Genomic DNA, 24,725 nt, shown 5'->3' on the forward strand with positions numbered 1-24,725 from the left:
GTCATAGATTAGTTGACCATAGGTGCGTGGGTTTATCTCCGGGCTTTCCATCCTGTTCCATTGATCTATATTTCTGTTTTTGTGCCAGAACAATATTGTCTTGATTACTGTAGCTTTGTAGTATAGATTGAAGTCAGGGAGTCTGATTCTTCCAGCTCCGTTTAGTCCCTCAAGACCGCTTTAGCTATTCGGGGTCTTTTGTGTCTCCATACAAATTTTAAGATTTTTTGTTTTAGTTCTTTAAAAAATTCCATTGGTAATTTGATAGGGATTGCATTGAATCTGTAGATTCCTTTGGTTAGTATAGTCATTTTCACAATATTGATTTTTCCAGTCCTAGAACATGGTATATCTCTCCATCTGTTTGTGTCATCTTTGATTTCTTTCATCAGCGTCTTATAGTTTTCTGAGTACAAGTCTTTTACATCCTTAGGTAGATTTATTCCTAGGTATTTTATTCTTTTTGTTGCAGTGGTAAATGGGAGTGCTTCCTTAATTTCCCTTTCAGATATTTCATCATTAGTGTATAGGAATGCAAGAGATTTCTGTGCTTTAATTCTGTAACCTGGAACTTTACCAACTTCATTGATTAGCTCTAGTAGTTTTCTGGTGGCATCTTTAGGATTCTCTATGTATAGTATGTCATCTGCAAACAGTGACAGTTTTACTTCTAATGTTCCAAATTGTATTCCTTTTTTTTCTTTTTCTTCTCTGATTGCCATGGCCAGGACTTCCAAAACTGTGTTGAATAATAATGGTGAGAGTGGACATCCTTGTCTTCTTCCTGATCTTAGAGGAAATGCTTTCAGTTTTTCACCATTGAGAAGGATGTTTCCTCTGAGTTTGCCGTATATGGCCCTTATTATGTTGAAGTAGGTTCCCTCTATGCCCACTTTCTGTAGATTGTTTTTATCATAAATGGGGGTTGAATCTTTCATTTATTTCTGATCTGATCTTTATGATTTCTTTCCTTCTGCTAACTTTGGAGTTTTTTTGTTCTTCTTTCTCTAATTGCTTTAGGTGTAAGGTTAGGTTGTTTATTTGAGATGTTCCTTGTTTCTTAGGGTAGGCTTATATAGGTATAAACTTCCCTCTTAGAACTGCTTTTGCTTCATCCCATATATTTTGGGTCATTGTGTTTTCATTGTCATTTGTTTCTAGGCATTTTTTGATTTCCTATTTGATTTCTTCATTGATCTCTTGGTTATTAAGTAGTGTGTTGTTTAGCCTCCATGTGTTTGCATTTCTTACAGATTTTTTCCTGTAATTGATATCTAGTCTCATAGCGTTGTGGTCCGAAAAGATACTTGATATGATTTCAATTTTCTTAAATTTACCAAGGCTTGATCTGTGACCCAAGATGTGATCTATCCTGGAGAATGTTCCATGCACACTTGAGAAGAAAGTGTAATCTGCTGTTTTTGGATAGAATGTCCTATAAATATCAATTAAATCTATCTGGTCTATTGTGTCATTTATAGCTTGTGTTTCCTTATTAATTTTCTGTCTGGATGATCTGTCCATTGGTGTTAGCAAGTCGTTAAAGTCCCACACTGTTATTCTGTTACTGTCTATTTCCCACTTTAGAGCTGTTAGCAGTTGCCTTATGTATTGTTGTGCTCCTATGTTGGGTACATATATATTTATAATTGTTCTATCTTCTTCTTGGATTGATCCCTTCATCGTTATGTAGTGTCCTTCCTTGTCTCTTTTAACATTCTTTATTTTAAAGTCTATTTTATCTGATATGAGTATTGCTATTCCAGCTTTATTTTGATTTCCATTTGCATGGAATATCTTTTTCCATCCCCTCACTTTCAGTCTGTATGTGTCCCTAGGTCTGAAGTGGGTCTCTTGTACACAGCATATATACAGGTTTTGCTTTTGTATCCATTCAGCCAGTCTATGTCTTTAGGTTGGAGCATTTAATCCATTTACATTTAAGGTAATTATCGATATGTATGTTTCTATTACCATTTTCTTAATTGTTTTGGGTTTATTATTGTAGGTCTTTTCCTTCTCTTGTGTTTCCTGCCTAGAGAATTTCCTTTAGCATTTGTGGTAAACCTGGTTTGGTAGTGCTGAATTCTCTTAGCTTTTGCTTGTCCGTAAAGATTTTGATTTCTCTGTCGAATCTGAATGAGACCCTTGGCGTGTAGAGTAATCTTGGTTGTTCTTCCCTTTCCTCACTTTAAATGTATCATGCCATTCCCTTCTGTCTTGTAGATATTGTGCTGAGAAATCACATGTTAACCTTATGGGAGTTCCCTTGTATGTTATTTGTCATTTTTCTCTTGTTGCTTTTAATAACTTTTCTTTGTCTTTAATTTTTGTTAATTTGATTACTATGTGTCTTGGTGTGTTTCTTCTTGGGATCCTGCCTGGGACTCTCTGCACTTCCTGGACTTGGGTGGCTATTTCCTTTCCCATGTTATGGAAGTTTTTGACTATAATCTCTTCAAATATTCTCTTGGGTCCTTTCTCTCTCTCTTCTCCTTCTGGGACCCCCGTTATGTGTATGTTGTTGTGCTTAATGTTGTCCCAGAGGTCTCTTAGGCTGTCTTCATTTCTTTTCATTCTTTTTCTTTTTCTGTTCTGCAGCAGTGAATTCCACCATTCTGTCTTCCAGGTCACTTATCCATACTTCTGCTTCAGTTATTCTGGTATTGATTCCTTCTCATACATTTTTCATTTCCGTTATTGTATTGTTCATCTGTTTTTTTTTTCCTTAATTCTTCTAGGTCTTTGCTAAACATTTCTTGCATCTTCTCACTCTTTGCCTCCGTTCTTTTTCCGAGGTCCTGGATCATCTCCACTATCATTATTCTGAATTGTTTTTCTGGATGGTTTCCTATCTCCAGTTCATTTAGTTGTTCTTCTGGGGTTTTATCTTGTTACTTCATCTGGTGCATAGCCCTCTGCATTTTCATTTTGTCTATCTTTCTGTGAATGTGGTTTTCGTTCCACAGGCTGCAGAATTGTAGTTCTTCCTGCTTCAGCTCTCTTCCCTCTGGTGGATTAGGTTATCTAAGAGGCTTGTGCAAGCTTCCTCTTGGGAGGGACTTGTGGTTGGTAGAGCTGGGTGTTGCTCTGTTGGGCAGAGCTCAGTAAAACTTTAATCTGCTTGTCTGCTGATGGGTGGGGCTGAGTTCCCTTCCTGTTGGTTGTTTGGCCTGAGACGACCCAGCACTGGAGGCTACAGGCTCTCTGGTCAGGCTAATTGCTGACTCTGGGAGGGCTCATGACCAGGTGTACTTCCCAGAACTTCTGCTGCCCGTGTCCTTGTCCCTGCAGTGAGTCACAGCCACCCCCTGTCTCTGCAGGAAGCCCTCCACCACTAGTAGGTAGGTCTCGTTCAGTCTCCTATGGGGTCACTGCTCCTTGCCCCTGGGTCCTGATGAGCATACTACTTTGTGTGTGCCCTCCAAGAGTGGAGTCTCTGTTTCCCCCAGTCCTGTCAAAGTCCTGCAATCAAATCCCACTAGCATTCAAAGTCTGATTCTCTGGGGATTCCTCCCCCTGTTGCCGGACCCCCAAGTTGTGAAGTCTTACATGGGGCTCAGAAACTTCACTCCAGTCGCCAGACTTCTGTGGTATAATTGTTCTCCAGTTTGTGAGTCACCAACCCAGTGGTTATGGGATTTGATTTTATTGTGATTACACCCCTCCTACCATCTCATTTTGCCTTCTCCTTTGTCTTTGGATGTGGGGTATCTTTTCTGGTGAGTTCCAGTGTCTTCCTGTTGATGATTGTTCAGCAGTTAGTTGTGATTCCAGTGTTTTCACAAGAGGGAGTGACTTCACGTCCTTCTACTCTGCCATCTTAAACCCATCTCCTTGGTTACATATGTTCAGGTGAACATACATGTAGTAAGTTATACCAATATTTTAAATTTATTATGTTATGATAGAAAAGTTTTCATTATAATTTTATTACCCCTGATTCTGATTATTTCATTTCTTATGGCTTCTCTTTTATATTTTTTTCTGTTTTCTTTTGAGTAGTGCCAGAGGTAGTATATTTATCCTGCTGTTATTAAATAATCAATAGAAAAAAATAGTCCAGCAGTAATAATAATCTATGGTAAAATCTCAGAGATCATCCACTTAAAATCATAAATATGTAAACCATAGTAATACATAGATGTTTTTACACAAAATAATTATTATGTACAGAACCCAATCACACACAACTAAGTTTCAACTATGTAAACAACGTGTCTGATTACTATCAAATATTACAAGAATAGTATTTTAATTAGCTGTATTTTAGGAAGTCATTTGATTCTTTTTATTTGTTATTTAAATTCATAGTAAAATCATTCATAGTTAAAAAAATTAATTCTAGAAAAGGCAAAACTATGGAGACGATAAAAACATCAGTGATTGCCGGGGGTTGGGTAGGAGATGGGATTAATATGCAGACCACTGAGAAATTTTAGGGAAATGAAAGTACTCTGCATGGTACCATAATGATGGATACATGTCATTATATATTTGTCAAAACCCATAAAATTTGCAAACCAAGAGTGAACCCTCATGTAAACTATAACTTTGAGTGATTATGATGTGTCATTGTAGGTTCATCAATTATAACAAATGTAACTCCCTGGTAAGGGATATTGATAATCGGGGAGACTATTTTAGAGGGGCAGCAGGTATATGAGGAATCTCTGAACATTCCCTCCAATTTTGCTCTGAGCCTAAACTGCTCTAAAAAACTTATCTTAAACAAATTTTTTTTAATTAAGTTATTGTTTACCACTCTCTCTTTTATCCCAGGTATATCTTTCTTTGTGGTTTGATGACTTTCTTTAGTGGTATCCTTAAATTTCCTCTCTATCTTTTGTGTATTTACTATAGGTGTTTGTTTTGTGGTTATCATGAAGCTTATGTATAACAACTTATTTCTGTAATAGTTTATTATAAGCTGATAACAACTTAAGTTTGATCCCATTGTTAAACTCAGCATTTTTACTCTCTCCTCCCACAATTTATGTTTTTGATGGCACATTTTACGTCTTCTTATCTTGAGTATTCTTTGAGTAATTGTTGTAATCATAGTTGTTTTTACTAATTTTATCTCTTAAACTTCATACAAGATTTATAAGTGGTTAACTCACTACCTTTACTATTTATTTACCTTTCCAATGAGATTTATCCTTTCATTCATGTTCTTATTACTAATTAGCTCCCTTTCTTTCAGTTTGAAGAATTCCTTTTAACATTTCTTGCAAGACTAAAAGAAAAGCATTTTAAAATGCTTTTTTCTTTTTGTTGCACTGTTTGAGTGAGTTCCACTGCCCTGTCTTCCAACACACTGATTCTTTCTTTGCTTCATCCAGTCTGTGGTTGAGTCCTTCTATTGTAGTCTTCAGATCAGTTATTGTATTCTTTAGCTCTGTGGCTTCTATTTTGTACTTTCTTGTATTTTCCGTCTCTTTGTTTGTGTTCTCAATAGGTTCATCCATTCTTCTCCCCAGCTTGGTGAGCATCTTTATGACCATTACTTTGAATTCTTTATCAGGTAAATAACTTACCTCAATTTCATTATTTCCTGAGGTTTCCTCTTGTTCTTTCATTTGAATATATTCCTCTGTTTCTTCATTTTGTTTGACTCTCGGTTTTGATTCTTAACAGCAGATGAAACAACCACCTCTTTCAGTATTGAAGGAGTAGTTTCATGTAGGAAATAAACCTTGTTCAACTCTGCCTCAGCCCCTCATTGTCTGTCAAAACTCTGTGCTTGGCCAGAATATCTATTATATTTTGAAGAGTTCTCAGTAGTTAAGGATGTACCAAGACATGTCAGTGACCCAAAGGGAAGGATCTTAGCACCTAGATTCAGGCTGACTGGAAACCAGACTGTCAGGCATCAGCTTTTAAGAGTATGCAAATACATACAGTCCTGTGGTACCGCAAGCATAAGTTCCACTGTTCACCAGTGCCAGGCCAACTGGAGGTGTCCCCTGAGTAGCTGTCACAGAAATTGGTGCTCCCGATGAATGTATAAGCTCTGTTCTGGGTGATACCGGCAAGCTGAAGCAAGGCAGAAGGGGAGCGCCAAGATGATGTATACAGCCTATATTCCCTGAGAGCAGCTCCATAGGCCACTAAATGTGTGCCGAACCTGAAGACTGTTCCTCAGACCAGAGCTCCAGGACAGGCACAGAGGGCTTCTTCACAGAAAGTCTGGGGAGTGTGCCCCAATCCACTGTCTGTGCAGTGCCTTGGGAGTGGTAGCCTGCCAGAACCATCTCTCCAGTTGCCACAGTGCTGTGGGACCCAGGATGCAAGACCCCCAGCCATCAGAGCCAGGCCATCAAGGGGCATCCCCTGGGAAGCAGCAACAAAAACTGGGGCTCTAGACAAAAACCATGGCACCAGTCACACATAAAGCTACCCTCCAGGAGACACTGGTGCACTGGAGCGTGGCAGAGGGTGACCATGAAGATAGTGCCCAGCCTCTAAGTTCTCTGGAAAAGATTACAATGAGCCCCAAGATCCTGCCTAATCAGAAGCCCACCCCTCAGGCTGCAGTCAGGATGATCAGTTTAAAAACCTTCACAGGAAAACCAAGCTCCTGAGCCTGTTTCCTCTTGCCATGCCCAGGGAATGATAGCTGTTTAAAAACTCTCTCTCCATTGGTTACAGTCCTGTGATACCCACTGGCCCCCAGAGCCAGGTGATGTAGAAGTGCCCCCTGGCAGCAGTCTAAAAAATTGGGGCGGGCTTCCCTGGTGGCGCAGTGGTTGAGAGTCCGCCTGCCGATGCAGGGGACACGGGTTCGTGCCCCGGTCCAGGAAGATCCCGCATGCCATGGAGCGGCTGGGCCCGTGCACCATGGCCGCTGAGCCTGCGCATCCGGAACCTGTGCTCCGCAATGGGAGAGGTCACAACAGTGAGAGGCCCGCATACCACAAAAAAAAAAAAAAATTGGGGCACCAGAGAGTGGTATGAGATCCTTTCTGGGTGACACCAATTATTAAAGAATCATGGCAACAGGAATACAATGTCCCCTGGTACCCAGAGCCATGGATAAAGAGGTGTCCACTAGGAAGAAGCCACAAAAAGTTGGGGCACTAGACACATGCAAAAGTTCCCCTCCAGGAGACAGCAGTGCTCTGAAGCATGACAATAGAAGAGCGTGAAAATGGCATGCACCAGTCTATGTCCCCAAGTGTTTGAGCAGGCTCCAAATGTGTGTTAAATAAGATGCTTCCCTCAGGCCAAGGCTTTAATCTAAGCAGATGAGCCTCTTTCACTTTATGTCTGAGCACTATTGGCTGCCTCTGAGCTGGGCCCTGGGGTGGGCAAGTCTGGGCAGGAGCCCTTTAAGAGTGGTCTCTCAGATCGTTATCATCTTGTGGGTCTTGGGAAGTGATCCCATTGGTTTTCAAGGCCAGATGTTTAGGGGTTTCTCTCTCAAGTGTATGTCCCCAAAGTTAGAATGTCTGGTGCGGGGTCTGAAACCCTTGCTCTTCAGGGAGAATCTCTGGGTTCAGAGTTCCCTCCTGGTTGTGGGACATCATGGTGGGATAGGGTTTATGGTGAGATAGTTTCCCAGGTTCTGCTACCCACCTCGATGTCATTTACATCTTGTTTGGACAATGTGTAGTTCTCACTCAGCCAGGCCTTCAAAGGTTTAAAGAGGAAATTGTTCCATACGTAGCCGTAGACTCAAGTGTGTCCATGGGAAGAGGTGAGTTCAGGACTTTGTATGTTTCCATCTTGAAATAGAACCTACTTCTTATTCATTTTTAATACATTGTATATCGTTCAGATTGAGGCTCAAATGTGTTCTGATGCCCTGAGAACACACCAATTGGGCTGCGAATGGAGGCAGCCAAAATCTGAGTCACAATATGCTCCACACAATATATTCTCTAAGTCTATAGCTTTTTACTTTTATGGGGATTTTGTTCTTGACGGCTTCTCTCGTCTTCTTATGCTGAAATGGCTGGCTTAGCAGTGGAATGGGAAGAATCCAGGCTGGCACATAGGGACCAAGCAGAGGCTTATAGTTCTGGAGGAGGAGTTGGGAGAAAAGATGCAGGGGGATGGGTGACTAACTGTACTGTAAGCTAGGTGAGGGGTCTGTTGGATGACACTTGGGCAAAGGTATCCCTTGTTGAGGCCAGAAAGGAGAGCTTTCTAGGAAGTGTAAGAATGGAACTAGCCACCAGCACTCACAGCTCTGTACTGGATGGCCAGTCCTGGAGAGCAAAGGAACATTCTGCTTGTAGTCTTAGGAATGTTTTAGTAGAAAAAACACAGACAAGGCGTTGAAGAAACATTTATTCTACTCACAGCTCTGCCCTGTGGCCTTAGTTTGCTTACCAGTAAAAAGTGGGTACTGAACTAGCACATCTTTTAAAATCCACACTCTCTAAGTAGGATTTTTAAGCTCCCTGGCAAGCACAGGATATAGCAGAAGATATTTCCTCGTAACTAACAGGTACTTTGCTGTTCTTTCCTCAGTTTGTCAACCACCACCAGAAATCCTGCATGGTAAGCACGCCCCAAGCCACAAGGATGACTTTTCCGCTGGGCAGGAAGTGTTCTACAGCTGTGAGCCCAGATATGATCTCAGAGGGGCTTGTTTCCCTGCCCTGTACACCCCAGGGAGACTGGAGCCTGGCAGCTCCCAGATGTGCAGGTGCCTATATTCTTATCTGGTCTGAGGATCAATTTCTTTGTCCCTCACATGGACATCTCACTCCTGTGGTTTTTTTCCTAGTGAAATCTTGTGCTGACTTCCTGAACCCCCTCCCTAATGGACGTGTGCTCTTTCCACTTAATTTCCAACTTGTGATAAAAGCATGCTTTTTTGTGATGAGGGACTGAGGGACCCTAAAAGAGAGACCAGGGACTCTGTGATGGATAGTGACTCTCTTGGGTTCAGGGGTTAATCCACAAAGGGAAGCTGACCTATGGAATAGAAGTACCCGGAGGACTAACTGCTGGGCAGTTTTGAAATAAGTGTCACGACTCAGGAGCATCACTATGAAGGAGATGAGAAAATGGCATATGTAATTCAGTGTCAAATACAAACATAAATATAGACAGTGATCTTGAATTCATGGTTAGAACTTGAAGTAAATGGGGAAATAGTTGTTTGGAGGCAGGAAAATGTAACTTTCTAGGAAAATCTGCTAGTAAAAGGCTTGACATGTAAGACAAAAATTGTTTGCAATGTGATAGATCAGGCAAAGGTTGTTTCAGGAAAATAAAATCCAATCAAGAGTGGAATTTGTAATACTGTATGGATAAGAATTAATTCAATCATATATCTTTGCATCTGTAATATCTTGGTCTTTGGGATCATAATGGCCAATGTTATTGTTTCAGGAAGTATTATTAACTGTTCATGTGGGTCTAGTACTCTCAGTAGAATGCAATGTCTGTGAGAGGTAACAAGACTGGGTAATACAGTAGTTACTCTAAACAATTTCCAAGGAATCTTTGATATTTACAAAGTCTGCCACCCAATAATGATGAGCAGATTTCGTAAGGACCATAGGATCTAATAATAATCTGGGCATTTCAGTGGCAGAGACCTCTGTGAGCCCCTTCTGGCCATTACAGCTCTGGTGGCAAGAAGAACAATGTCGGTTCTCTTTCCCAATGTTCCCTGCTTTGCTTCCCCAAGTCGGGAGCCAATCTTGCTCATGACCTACTAATGAGGATAAGAGGAACGTCAGAGGACTGTCAGTGAGAAATGCAGAGTGGGTCTAGGGCACTGGGGAGAGTCCAGCTCTGCGTTCAGGGACTTCTGAGGTGACACTGGGCTATGTCTGTTTGACTATTAAGCGTACAAGTTCTGATTACTTTGTCTGTCACAGGACACCGTGATACTTTAGAATAATTTGGCTTCTGAATTTCTGCCAGCTACCGAATGCAAGTCCTTAATGAACTGAGACTTCTGCCTTGTTCTGAACCTAAGAAACAAATGGTATTTAGGCTGAAGTGAAAAAGCTGAGCATCTATCAGTGAAGAGATGAAGGGAGAAATGGGAATTGCTCACCTATTTGCTACCCTTTTTTTCCTTAGGTTCTGATTAAAAGACAGCTCTGCCAGCCATTGTGTCTTAGTTGGAATGAAAACCCCTTGAAGAGCAGTATTACTGTGTGTGAACATAAGTACAAATAATTCTGCAGCCTGGATATATCCTCTTATATTTTTCCTAGTGTGTTTCACCTCATGGAATCACCTGTTGTCTGGATCTTTATTTAGCTAAATTACTGGTAAAATACTTCTTTGTTGTAAGAATTTTTACAAGGTCCGGCAGGTCTTATACATCATGTGTTCATGTTACTAATCTGTAAGTAACTAGTTTAATGTTGGTGTTGAATTTTGTGGGGAATATGTGGGGAGAAAGTAGATAACATAAAGGTATGCCAAAATTTATTTACTTTTTAAGTTTCATCACTGAGGACTAATCTCTCTTAAATTTTTATGTCCTTTTATCCCTCACATAGGTGAACTATTTTTTCAGCCTCTCATTTAGTCCATAGTATTTATGAGGAAGGCTTCCCATGTGCCAGGACTTTCCATGTAGGGGGTGTGCTGAATAGGAAAGTCTTATCCCTGCTCTCATGGAGTTCATTTTCTATTTGGGGAGGCAGACAATAAACAGGAAAATAAGTCAGTAAACAAATGAAAAATAGAATATATAAAATAGTATGTTAAAAAGTGATGTGCTATGGGACTTCCCAGGTTGTGCAGTGGTTAACAATCTGCCTGCCAATGCAGGGGACACAGGTTCGAGCCCTGGTCCGGGAAGATCCCACGTGCTGCGGAGCAACTAAGCCGTGCGCCACAACTACTGAGCCTGTGCTCTAGAGCCCACAAGTCACAACTACTGAGCCCACAAGCCGCAACTACTGAAGCCCATGCAACTAGACCCCTTCCTCTGCAACAAGAGAAGCCACCACAATGAGAAGCCTGTGCACTACAACGAAGAGTAGCCCCCACTCACCACAACTAGAGAAAGCCTGCATGAAGCAACGAAGACCCAACACAGCCAAAAAAAAAAAGGGATGTGCTATAGAGAACAAAAACAGATTTATATGATAAATTAGTATGGTTCAGGGAGGTGAGTCAATATTTGAAATGTTGAGGTGAAGTGCCTTAAATTTCCGAATGACTTGTTTAAACAAAACATACCAAAGACTCAGAAATTAATATAGTTAAAAATATTTTATATACGAAGACATTACTGATGTATCCTACTCTGTTTACTAAAGCAAGGCAAGATTTTTAAAATCCCTTCCTGATGATTAGAAAATGTTTTATTTTGGATTTCATTAAAGTACTTTACTGGAAATCTATTTGGACATCTTATGGGATTATGATGGAACTTTTAAGAACACTCGATACGTATAAAATTCATATATACAGTAAACTTGACCTTCCTGAAACACAAAAAGCTGAAAATAAGTTAGGTAAACTTTGGAGAAACATAAACACACAGTTAAGAGTCCAGATACGAGGAGTCAATCATTGTTTGATGTACTGAGGCCCTCATCTGGAGACATTCGCTATGGAAAAGAAGTACAGTGGACCAACTGTATCTACAGGTCTGCATCCGTGGATTTAATCAACTGAGGATTCAACTAACTTTTTTTACTGAAAAGTAAAACTTAAATTTTCCCCATGCTAGCAACTATTTACATGGTATTTACATTGTATTAGCTATTATAAGTAATCTAGAGATGACTTAAAGTATACAGGAGGGGGTACTTAGGTTATATGCAAATACTACGTTAAGCCAATTTATATAAGGGACTTGAGCATCCATGGACTTTGGAATCCCTGGGGATTCTGGAACCAATCCCATGTGGATACTGAGGGCAACTTTATCTTACAAATGTGACCTCCCCCTCCAAGACAGAGAGATGACCTTCAGCCTCACTGGGGACAGCACCACCCACTGCACAAGTGACAGTCAAGGGATGGGGTTTGGAGCAGCGCCGCCCCTCACTGTGAACTTTCTGGTCCTACTGGTCAGTGCACATTTCCCCACGATCCAGAAGGATCAGTGTATCTAGATGAAACCTCCATGTTTCTATAGTGACAATCGTTTTTGCTTGTGATATAGCTTTGTTATGAATGTCAGAGGCAAAATTACCTGCAGGATGAATAACAGATGTTTTAGATGTGCTACAATCTGTCCCAGTTGGTGGTATTCTGATGACCCTTCCCTCTGGAGTGAGGAGGGTGGGATGGTGAGGAGAGGTGGGAGCAGAGAGAATAAGTAAAGGCCAGATTTTACAGGGAATATTTTCAAGGCACTGAAAACAAATGCCAAAGAAATAGTCTGTCATGCCATCTCTACTGAGTTGTCCTTATACTAGATAGATGGGTGCGCAGAGCAAAAATCACATGTTGATGTCAGTAATTTACTTCAGAACTGATGATGTTACTGAGTATAGGAGATGGCAGAGTAGGAAGACCCTGAGCTTACCTCTTCTCACGGGACATCAAAATTATAACTATTTACAGAGAAACTAATTGATGAGGATGACCAGAACCTACTAGAAAAGAGCTTCTACAACTAAAGATATAAAGAAGGCATCACAACAAGATGGCTAGGAGGGGCAGAGTCAAGGTAAATCGAAGACCCATACTCCTGCGTGGTGACTCCCACAAATGGAAGAGTAACTACAATTGCACAGGTTCTCTCCAAGGAGTGAGGGGTCTGAGCCCCACATTGAACTCCCCAGCCTGGGGGTCCTGTGCCAGGAGAGTGAGCACCCAGAATGTTTGGCTTTGAAGGCCAGTGGGACTCTAGGAAATAGAGACTCCACTCTTAAAGGGTGCACACAAAGTCTCACATGCTCCAGGACCCAGAGCAGAAGCAGTAATTTGAAAGGAGCCTGGGTGACCCACGTACTGATCTTGGAGAGTCTCCCAGAGAGGTAGGAAGCAACTGGAGCTCATCCTGAGGACAAAGACACTGGCGGCAGCCATTTTGGGGAGATCCTTCTATCATGTGGACATTGGTGCTGGCAAGCGCCATTTTGGAATTCCCCCCATTAGCTTTTTAGCCTCAGGACCTAAGCCTGCACCTACTCACCAGCCTGTAGGCACCAGTACTGAGCACAGCTCTACCCACCAGCAGGCTGCCTTAAGACCTTCTAAAGCCAAAGATAACCCTGGACACAGCCCTGTATGGCAGAGGGCCCAGGACCCAGCACCACACATGGTGTAGTCACTAGACTTGGGACTCCCAGGGTCCTTGTGGCCAGAGACCCTAGGACCCAGCCTCACCCACCAGTGGGTGGACACCAGCCCTATAACAACTGCAGGTCCACAGCCTGCCATGTCAGGACACAGCCTACCCATCAACAGGCTGGCACCCGCCCCAGGAACCACTGGGCTCCAGCCCCACCCACCAGCAGGCCAGCATCAGCTCTGAAATTGAGCCTCTCAGCCAACCTCAGTGGATCTGGCCCCACTCACCAGCTAGTCAACACAAGCTTCAGGACAACCCAGACCCCACAGGCAGCTGTGTAAGGACCTGGCCCCACCTACCAGCAGTTCAACACCAGCTCTGGGACCACAGTCAGAGACCACAGATCCCAGTTCTGCACACCAGTAGGCTGGCACTAACCCCAGGACCTGGTTTCACCTACTGGACCTACTGGTGGGCAGGTACCAGTTCTAGGATCTCCTGGGCCCCACCCCCACCCACCAGCCACTGGTCCCAGGTCCACCACAGCCCACAGCCTTCCTTGTAAGGACCCAGCCAATGTACCAGCAGGCTGGCAACAGTCCCAAAACTGCCCAGGCTCTGGCTCAGCCCAGCAACAGGCCAGCTCCAGCTCTGGGACACTATGTGACCCTCAGCCAATGGCCCTGGATTCCAGCCCTATGCACCAGCGAGCTATAACAAGCTTCGGGATTCCCAGGGTGCTCTAGCCAGAGTCCCCAGGAAATGGGTCCACTCACCAGTGAGTCAGCACTAGTCTTGGGAACCCATGGGCCCTGGACCCACCCACCATCATGGCATCAGCAGTTATGAGACACCTTAGTCACTTTAGCCAGCCACGCCAGGATCCAGCCCCATTCACCAGTGGGCCAGCACTCGCTTTGGGACACCACAGGACCTGCAGCCAGCCATGTCAGGAATCAGTCCCACCCACCAGAAGCCCAACAGTAGATCCGGGAACCCCAACCCTGCAACCACCAACCCTGGAACCCAACCAGCTCTGCCAGTTCTACCAGTGAGCCAGCACTAGACCTGGGACCCACTGCAAAGCCAGCCAAGTCATAACCTAGCCCCATAAACCAGTGGCTAACAGCCTCCACACAAGGCAGGGCCTGGCAACAAACTGAACTGGGGGCCAGCCATGACTACCAGGCCACCCACAGTAGTCAGTCCACCACAAAAGAAGGACTCATGCAGCTCACATAAGGGGCAGCCCTAGAGCATATAAGCTCTGGTGACCAGAGAGGAGTGTGCTACAGGAACACATAGGATGTCTCCAATAAAAGGCCACTTCTCCAATATTAGGAAACTTAAACAACCTACCAGATACATAGAAATAAAGTCAGCAAATAAGGCAAAAATGAGGCTAGAGAGCCATGTGTCCCACACAAAGAAACAAGATAAAACCCCAGGAAAAGAACTAAATGAAGTGGAGATAGGCAATCTACCCAAGAAAGAGTTCAAAGTAATGACTGTAACAATGATCAAAGAACTCCAGAGAAGAATGGATAAATAGCACAAGAAGTTAGATGCTTTTAACAAAGAGGTATAAAATAGGAAGAACCAGATATGAAAAACACAATAACTGAAATGAAAATTACACTAGAAGGAATCAATAGTAGATTAAATGATACAGAGGAATGGACCAGTGAAATGAAAGACAGACTAGCGGAAATCACTAATGCTGAACAGAAAAAAGGAAAAAGAATAAAAAGAAATAAGGACAGTTTAGGACAACTCTGGGACAACATAAAACATACTAACATTCACTTATAGAAGTCCCAAAAAGAGAAGAGAGAGAGAAAGGGGCAGTAAACATATTTGAAGGCATAATAGCTGAAAACTTCCCTAACCTGGGAACAGAAATAGACATCCAAATCCAGGAATCATAGGGAGTCCGAAGCAGGATTGACCCAAAGAGGACCACACCAAGAAGCACTGTAATTAAAATGGCAAAAATTAGAGGTAAAGAGAGATTAAAAGCAGCAAGGAAAAAGCAACACATTGAGTACAAGGAACTCCCATAAGACTATCAGCTGGCTTTTCAGCAGAAACTCTGCAGGCCAGAAGGGAGAATCATGATATATTTAGAGTGATGAAAGGGAAAAACCTACAACCAAGAATACTCAACCTGGGAAGGGTTTCATTGAGATTTGATGGAGAGATCAAAAGTTTTACAGGTAAGTTAAAGCTTTAGTACCACCAAACCTGCTTTACAAAAATATTAAAGAAACTTCTCCAAGTGAAAAACAAGAGGCCACTACTAGAAACATGAAAATTGTGAAAGGAAAAAGCTCATTGGTAAAGGCGAATATAGAGTAAAGGAAGTAAATTAACCACATACAAAGCTAGTATGAAAGTTAAAAGACAAAAAGGAGTAAAATTATCTGTATCCACAATAATCAGTTAAGAGCTACACAAAACAAGTAGATGTAAAATACAAGGTCAAAACCAGTAATGATAAGAGGAGGAAAATACAAATGCAGGGTTGTTAAAATGCATCAGCAACTTTAAATAATCATATAAATATATACAGATTGCTATATATGAATCATACGGTAACCACAAACCAAAAATAGATACACACACAAAAAAGAGAAAGGAATCCAAACATAACACCAAAGACAGTCATCAAATCACAAGAGAAGAGATCAAAGAAAAAGAAAGGGATGAAAAAGAACTACAATAACAACCCCCAAACAATTAATAAAATGACAATAAGTACATACCTACCCATAACTACTTCAAATGTAAATGGCTTAAATGCTCCAGTCAAATGTTATAGACTGGTTGAATGGATACAAAAACAAGACCCATATATATATTGCCTACAAAAGACTCACTTCAGATCTAAAGATTCACAAAGACTGAAACTTAGGATATGGAAAAAAGTATTCCCTCCAAATGGAAATCAAAAGAAAGTCAGGGTAGCAATGCTTATATCAGACAAAATAGACTTTAAAACAAAGAGATAAAGAAGGACTTTACATAAAGATCAAGGAGTCAATCTAAGAAGATATAACAACTGTAAATATATATGCATCCAACATAGATTTAGGAGCACCTAAATACATAAAGCAAATATTAACAGACATAAGAGGAGAAATCAACAGCAACACAATAATAATAGGGGACATTAACACCCCACTTACATCAATGGACAGATCATCCAGACAGAAAATCAATAAGGAAACACTGGCCTAAGTGACCCATTATACCAGGTGGACTTAATAATACATACAGAATATTCCATCCAAAAAGCATAATACACATTCTTTTCAAGTGCACATGGAACAGTCTCCAGGATAGATCACATGCTAGACTGCAAAACAAACCATGGTAAATTTAAGAAAAGTGAAATCAAACCAAGCATCATTTCCAACAATAATGCTATGAGACCAGAAATCAACTACAACAGAAAAACTGCAGAAACACAAACAAAAGGAGGCTAAACAATATGCCACTAAACAGCCAATGGACCACTGAAGAAATCAAAGAAGAAATTTAAAAAATATGTGGGGACAAATGAAAATAAAAACACAATAATCTAAAATTTGTGGGACTCAGCAAAAGTAGTTGTAGGAGGGAAGTATAGCAATATGAGCTTACCTCAGAAAGCATGAAAAATTTCAAATAAACAACCGAATCTTACACCTAAATAGCAAGAAAAAGAACAGAACAAAACCCAAAGTGAGGAGAAGGAAAGAAATCATAAAGATCAGAGGAGAAATAAATGAAATAAAAACTAAAAAGACAACAGAAAACATCAATGAAACAAAGAGCTGGTCCTCTGAAAAGATAAACAAAATTGATAAACCTTTACCCAGACTCATCAAGAAAAAAAGGGAGAGGGCCCAAATCAATAAAATCAGAAATGAAAAAGGAGAAGTTACAACTGACATCACAGAAATACAAAGGATAATAAGAGACTACTACATGCCAATAAAGTAGACAACCTAGAAGAAATGGACAAATTCCTAGAAATGTACAATCTCCCAAGACTGAACCTTGAAGAAATACAAAATATGAACAGACCAATTACCAGTGATGAAATTGAATCAGTAATTTAAATTTAAAAACTCCCAACAAACAAAGGCCAGGACCAGATGGCTTCACATGTAAATTCTACCGAACATTTAACTGTGCTGGCTCCAAAACTAACAGCATAGTACTGCTTGACAGCTAAAAAAATTCAACTCCAGAAATAATGTAAAAACTAAGAGACAACTTTATTGGAAGCTCTCAAAGAGGCTCAAAGAAAGATTACGCTATGTGATGCTCATGAAAATGTCCTAAAATCCACTTTACCCATTTATATCCCCCAGGGTTCCATTCCTTAAAGCAACTGCTTTCCTAAAACCTTGCTTCTCTCTCTCCCTCTCAGACTCTCTCTCAAAAGCTCCAGCTAAAGTTGGCCTGTCTGTCTTCTACTACGGCCTTACCATCTGAATCGTCTAGTTCATCAAAGTCTCCATGACATTTCTAAGGTAAATGGTGTTTCTTCTCTACAGATCAACAAAACACAACACTGAAAGGGGCGCAGGGAAGTGCAGAAAATATCTTAGAATGTGGGGTTGGGAGAAAGGGTGCACATATATGTTTATGCTGGCACATAAATATGGGGAAATTGTTTAACCTCACTAAAACTGAAAGAACTGCAGAAGAAAAGAACAAGGTACCATTTCTTTGCCCATTAAATTGTCAGCAACAGAAGGTTCTTATGTGACCCCCAATAAAAAGCAAAATGTGGTGAAACTGATATCCTCATATGTTGAAGGTACAATTATAATTGGCAAAAACCCTATGAAAAACAGGTATGCAATGTATGTAGACAGTAACACAAATACTCATGCCAATTAGCCCTCCTAGAAATCCAATCTAATGAAATAATGTAAAATACAAAAACATTTCGTGCATTTTTATCAAGGATTTCATTACAAATAAAACTTGAAACAGCTTAACTCTACAATAGAAATCTTGGACTACACTATGATACGTTCACTAGAAAAGTTTATATTACTTTGCCTCTGTCATTATATTCATTCCTATTGTATCACTGTGTAAACTTTAAATGCATGGAAAAATTTACCAGAAAGGAATGTACCACAACATTTCAGGGTGGTAGGATTATGGATGATATTTTTCTTTTGCTCTGTTTTATAAATCTTCTGCTGTAGTTATATTATTTTTATGACAAAAAATATTACATTAAAAAGAAAAAAACAGACTTCTCTGAGTACACAAAATGAGATTGTGTGAGTAAAACCAATGGCTTTTATATCATAAAAAGCTTTTTATATCAGAAAAAAATAAGACTATGTATTGAAAAAAAATCAGGCTGAATTATAACTGACTGAGAGTTCCTGTTTGATCATATTGTGTGCCAGACTGACGTTTTTTATGGCTTTTGCTTCCTTTTAGACACAAGTGATAATCTCATAGTTGGTAAGTTTTATGAAGAGTTTGCCAAGGAAACCTAGCATCTTTAACAGTAAGTATCCACTTATAATAAATGAAATGTAAAAAGAGAGATCAAAATATCCTAGACTGCAATTTTAATTAGAAAGAAAAGAATAATGAATTCAGGCCATAGTGTAGCAAAACTGGTATCCTTATATGCATATAGAGTGAGTGCCTTTTATCAAAGTTTCTATACTATCTTTGAACCATTATAAAAACTGAATCATTCTTCCTATTTTAATGTGTTTGGAGAAGACAAATTGCTCTTTGTTTTATAACCTAGGAATGGCCTTCAGGATGGTAATTGTGCCCATTTGCACAAATTGAAAGCCACAAAGACCAGTTTTCTAAGCCCATTTCTGTGATCTGCCTATGTGAGAGGAATAGTTCTGTGGTAGAGTTTCTAAGAGAATCAGTAGAGTCTGCTGCATAGAGTAGCTCGTGCCTTGCGCCTCACACAAGAGACATGCAGGGTCATGGCGAGCTGAGCAGAGGAGCTCCAGTGTTTGTTCCCACCCACCTGTTGAAAGGCTGCTGTTGGACAAAGGTCACAAACTGCTCTCTCACAGCTTACCTGTAACCCTGTGGTAATAAGACTAATATGCTAGATTAAACCAGGAGCAGAGGGGAGTTCTTAAAGATAAGCCCGTGGGGGGTGTTTTTAGTAGCAGAATTTGTAGTTACATTTTTTTTTAACATCTCTATTGGAGTGTAATTGCTTTACAATGATGTGTTATGTAGTTAAATTTTAAAAACTCATTGGCAATCTCTAGTAGGACTATATATTAAGATAGAATTTAAAGCCTGCAGGTTAGGGACTTCCCTGGTGGCGCAGTGGTTGAAAGCCCACCTGCCAATGCAGGGAATGTGGGTTCAAGCCCTGGTCCAGGAAGATCCCACATGCCCCGGAGCAACTAAGCCCAGGAGCCACAACTACTGGGCCTGTGCTCTGGAGCCCTCGGGCCACAACTGCTGAGCCTGTGTGCTGCAACTGCTAAGGCCCATGCACCTGGAGCCCGTGCTCTGCAGCAAGAGAGGCCACTGCAATGAGAGGCCCGTGCACTGCGATGGGGACTGGCCCCCACTTGCTGCAACTAGAGGGAGACTACATGCAGCGACGTAGACCCAACGCAGCAAAAAAAAACAAAAACATCCCCTGCAGGTTAAAATATACACCATGACCCCCTAAAACTCCTATAAGAGAACGTCGGCAAAGCATTCTCTGACATAAATCACACTAATGTTTTCTTAGGCCAGCTCCTAAGGCAATGGAAATAAAAGCCAAAATAAACAAATGGGACCTAATCAAACTTATAAGCTTTTGTACAGCAAACGAAACAATAAACAAAACAAAAAGACAACCTATGGACTAGGAGAAAATATTTGCAAATGATGCGACCAACAAGGGCTTAATTTCCAAAATATACAAACAGCTCATACAACTCAACATCAAAAAAACAAACAACTCAATCGAAAAATGGGCAGAAGACCTAAATAGACATTTCTCCAAAGAAGACATACAGATGGCCAATAGGCACATGAAAAGATCCTCAAGGATTGCTAATCATTAGAGAAATGCAAATCAAAACTCCAGTGAGGTACCACCTCACACCAGTCAGGATGACCACCATTAAAAAGTCTACAAATAACAAATGCTGGAGAGGGTGTGGAGAAAAGGGAACCCTCCTACACTGTTAATGGGAATGTATACTGGTGCAGCCACTATGGAGAACAGTATGGAGGTTCCTCAAAAAACTAAAAATAGAGTTACTATATGATCCAACCATCCCAATCCTGGACATATACCTAGACGAAACCATAATTCAAAAAGATACACGCATGCCCTATGTTCATAGCAGCACTATTTACAATAGCCAAGACATGGAAACAACCTAAATGTCATCGACAGATGAATGGATAAAGAAGATGTGGCACATATATACAATGGAATATTACTCAGCCATAAAAAGAAACGAAATTGAGCTATTTGTAATGAGGTGGATAGACCTAGAGTCTGTCATACAGAGTGAAGTAAGTCAGAAAGAGAAAGACAAATACCGTATGCTAACACATATATATGGAATTTAAGAAAAAAAAAAAGTCATGAAGAACGTAGGGGTAAGACAGGAATAAAGACACAGACCTACTGGAGAACGGACTTAAGGATATGGGGAGGGGGAAGGGTGAGCTGTGACAAAGCGAGAGAGAGGCATGGACATATATACACTACCAAACGTAAGGTAGATAGCTGGTGGGAAGCAGCCGCATAGCACAGGGATATCAGCTCGGTGCTTTGTGACCGCCTGGAGGGGTGGGATAGGGAGGGTGGGAGGGAGGGAGATGCAAGAGGGAAGAGATATGGGAACATATGTATATGTATAACTGATTCACTTTGTTATAAAGCAGAAACTAACACACCATTTTAAAGCAATTATACCCCAATAAAGATGTTAAAAAAAAAAAAGATGTGGTATACATACACAATGGAATATTACTCAGCCATAAAAAAGAATAATGCCATTTGCAGCAACATGGATGCAACTAGAGATTATCATACTAAGTGAAGTAAGTCAGAAAGAAAAAAAACAAATACTATATGATATCACTTATATCACTTAAAATATGACATAAATGAACTTATCTATGAACCAGAAACAGAATCACAGACATAGAGAACAGAATTGTGGTTGCCAAGGGGGAGTGGGGGTGGGGGAATGTTGGATTGGGAGTTTGAGACTAGCAGACACAAACTATTATACAGAGAATGGATAAACAACAAGGTCCTACTGTGTAGCACAGGGAACTATATTCAATATCCTGTAATATACCATAACAGAAAAGAATAAGAAAAAATATATATATATATGTGTGTGTGTGTGTGTATGTACGTATATGTGTGTGTATATATATATATATATATATATATGTATAACTGAATCCCTTTGCTGTACACCAGAAAGAAATACAACATTGTAAATCAACTATACTTCAATTAAAAAAAAACAACCTGCGGGTTATATTTTCCATGCATTCAGTTACCTCTTTTGCTGCCTAGACATGTTCTTTGTTATGATCTTCTTTATTTTGCCCATCATTGTTTCCTGTTGGATAATTCTACAGCACACAAAAAAGGTTAAGTACAGCCATAATCTCCTAGAAAATGTTTAAAACTGTACTTGCCTCTTCTTGTGAGCCAAAGAGAGGTAAGAGAAAGCCTCAAAAGAACAAAAACAAAAACCTACATAAACAGACGCAGTCATTCTTATAAAGACCTTTGACACACATTGTGGATAGAGAAGTATTTACATTAAAATAAATATATATGACATTAAAAGTACTTTAAAAAAAGTTTAGAATTTTAAGGACTCAAGTTTTACAAAAGAAAAAGTAGGTGTAAGGGATTTTTCCAAAGGTGTTGATGAGAACGTTGGTATCTCAGTCTTACTGAGACACTTCAGATTCTGACCTCTGTACAAAGACCCTATCAGGGCACTAAAAGTTAGATAGTGTGTCTCACTGGCATATATACCCAGGCTGCCAGTGTGAAATAGTTGATGTTTTGCTTTGGGTATTAAATAAATAATAAACCTTTTATAAACACCATTTACTAAATAAACATTTTCACTGGGAAGAGAACATATATAAGCTTTTGCACTAGTTGATTTAATTATAACAAAATTAGTGAGGTCAAAGTCAATGAGATCAATTTTATAAGCTTGATGGGCAAACTCTATAACCATGAGAAAATTTTTAACTTCAAATTAACAGTTTTCTATAGCAAACATGCTCAGCACATGCAGTCTCCTAGGGAAGCTTTACAGAAATTGAAGTTTTGATAGTTCACAGAGGATGCCAATATAAACTTTTAATAAAGAATATCACAGCAGAACTTCTTACAAACAATCTAGTCAGGAACTCAATTTCAAGATAGAATAATTGGTAGAGATTTAAATTTAAGTTAAATCTTTATCCTTCCTAACTAACGTCCTCTATATTCTGGCTTGACATGTAAATATACTTTGCTCTTCTTCACTACAAAAAGAAAATGAAAGTAGCCCGATGCTTTACGTTAGCAAAAGTCCTTGTGCCAATAAGCTTTTCCCCTTAAAGTTCCTCATTTAATACCACTATAATGAATGAGGCTTTTAAAATTTTAGGCTTTAGAAAAATTAAGGCTGAATTAAAGTAGTTAAGACTTTTAACTTTCTATTTCTGTACCAGTCTGAAGTTAATACAATCTAGGGCAAATGACTCTCTCTTTCTCTTAGAGATAAATGATCCTCTCACCTCCTCCCTTCCAACTACTTCATTCCTCATCCCTATACCTTGCTGATCAACTGGAGGGTCAAATTCCCAAGTCTAACTATTGATTTATTTCACCCAGGTAATTTAAGATCATATGCTCATATTAGTCATCCACAAGCATAAATAAGATTCAATAACCATTTCATAAAAATATATTTCTTTAGAAATCATTACCTTGTCTGATCTAAACAATCTTAGATCACACACCATTTCTTCACGTATTCCATCTCTTAAAGCCTGCCTGTTGTTTTTCTTCCACGTTCCATAAATGTGTAATGTCCATGGCAGGAGCATTCTCTCTCTGACCAATGGCAAACCAGATGGTGGCAGGGGAAAAGATCATGGTCCCTTTAATCTTAAAGGTCAGGGAGCAAACCTCCCAGACATGTAAACAACTCATAATAAAACCTATTGTGTGTAATTTATCAAAATTTCAAAACATTTTAAAAACGTTTATTTTTGGCCTGATTCACACCTTGGGATAACAAAATGCCATTTATTTTCATCTTAGAAATAATGTATAACTATAATTAGAAAAGGAAGTTCTAAGCTTAAATAATCAGAATGCAGAAGTCCCTTCTCTGCCTGGAAGGAACTTGCATTCTAGTGGAGGAAGAGACAACAATAAACCAGACACTCAATGAATTACAGGGGATAAAGGCTATGATTTTCCTTGCCCATTTCTGAATCTGATTTTGTGTCATTGAAATTCCGTATCCAGAACTGTATAGTGCAAAGCTGAAATAATTCCTTTTTTTCTTTCAATATTCCTTTTTTTCTTCCCTCTATTTCATTGGATTTGTATTAGCTTTCTGGTAGACTGAAACAGTATCTTTCTGGAGAACAGTATGCAATCTCTCCTCTTTCACTCCATTCTGAGTTATTAGCCTATAAGAAAATTACAGTATTTCTGTAAGGGTATCTGTCCATATTAAGGTTTTGTGAAAACTTTCCCGTTTGTTTGCACAGACTTGCAAATTCTTTGTGATTTAACCTCACTGGCTTGACATTTCACTAGTGAAAAAAATACTATTATCAGCACATTTGATATTTTACTGTGTATTTACTACATCAATAATTTGCGACAAATGTTAAACAAGATAAGTCATGCACTGATCACTGAGAAACAATATTGTTAGACTGTTCCACAGAGCCCATTTATCCCTGCCTCTTTGTTTCTGCCTCTAATCCACTCCCATTTCTATACAAAAAACCTTCTTGTCCACAGTCAGATAAAGCCTTAAGTTTTCATTAGTATTATGCGTAGTTCAAAACTATTAAGGCCGCTCTCTGGAAAGGCTCGCTGCATTACCCAAGAAGGCAATGGTGTTCATCCTCAAAATCAGCAAACAAATCAAGAAAATAGCAAGTACCTAATACACGTACTGAATTAAAATTTTTTTCAACAACTCAAATGTTGAAAGTGGAAACAGAATTTGAATATGGTACTTCACTAGTTGGATCACTGGTATCAAAGAAGTTGGAATGTACTTCAGGAGGTGGAATTGCCTTTGTTGTTGCTCTTGTTTTTGGATTATGGTTTCTTCTAGTGATTTGGGGTGGTGACTCTGTCAGGGCTGTGTACAGGCACTGTCTTTTTCAAAGCAAAGACTAAGGCTTCTCCCAGAAGAAGGAATTGAAAGTGGACATTAGCCACCATCAACCACCTGCACAGCCATTCTTTGAACACATACTCACTAAGGTTGTATCCTCTCACGCCCCATGTACCACTCAGCATCCAAGA

At 40.0% G+C, this 24,725-nt stretch overlaps 1 long non-coding RNA gene across 1 annotated transcript; it reads left to right on the plus strand.

Moving 5' to 3' along the window:
* Nucleotides 1-3,302: 3,302 nt before the first annotated feature.
* Nucleotides 3,303-10,801, plus strand: LOC113607476 (uncharacterized). The gene is made up of 3 exons (XR_003427955.1): nucleotides 3,303-3,344; nucleotides 10,054-10,247; nucleotides 10,756-10,801. It is a non-coding gene; the product is annotated as an uncharacterized LOC113607476 (long non-coding RNA).
* Nucleotides 10,802-24,725: the final 13,924 nt, after the last annotated feature.

Source organism: Aethalodelphis obliquidens, unplaced genomic scaffold (assembly GCF_003676395.1).
Source record: "Aethalodelphis obliquidens isolate GAN/ISIS:26980383/991018 unplaced genomic scaffold, ASM367639v1 scaffold48, whole genome shotgun sequence".
Classification (NCBI taxonomy): Eukaryota; Metazoa; Chordata; class Mammalia; order Artiodactyla; family Delphinidae; genus Aethalodelphis; species Aethalodelphis obliquidens.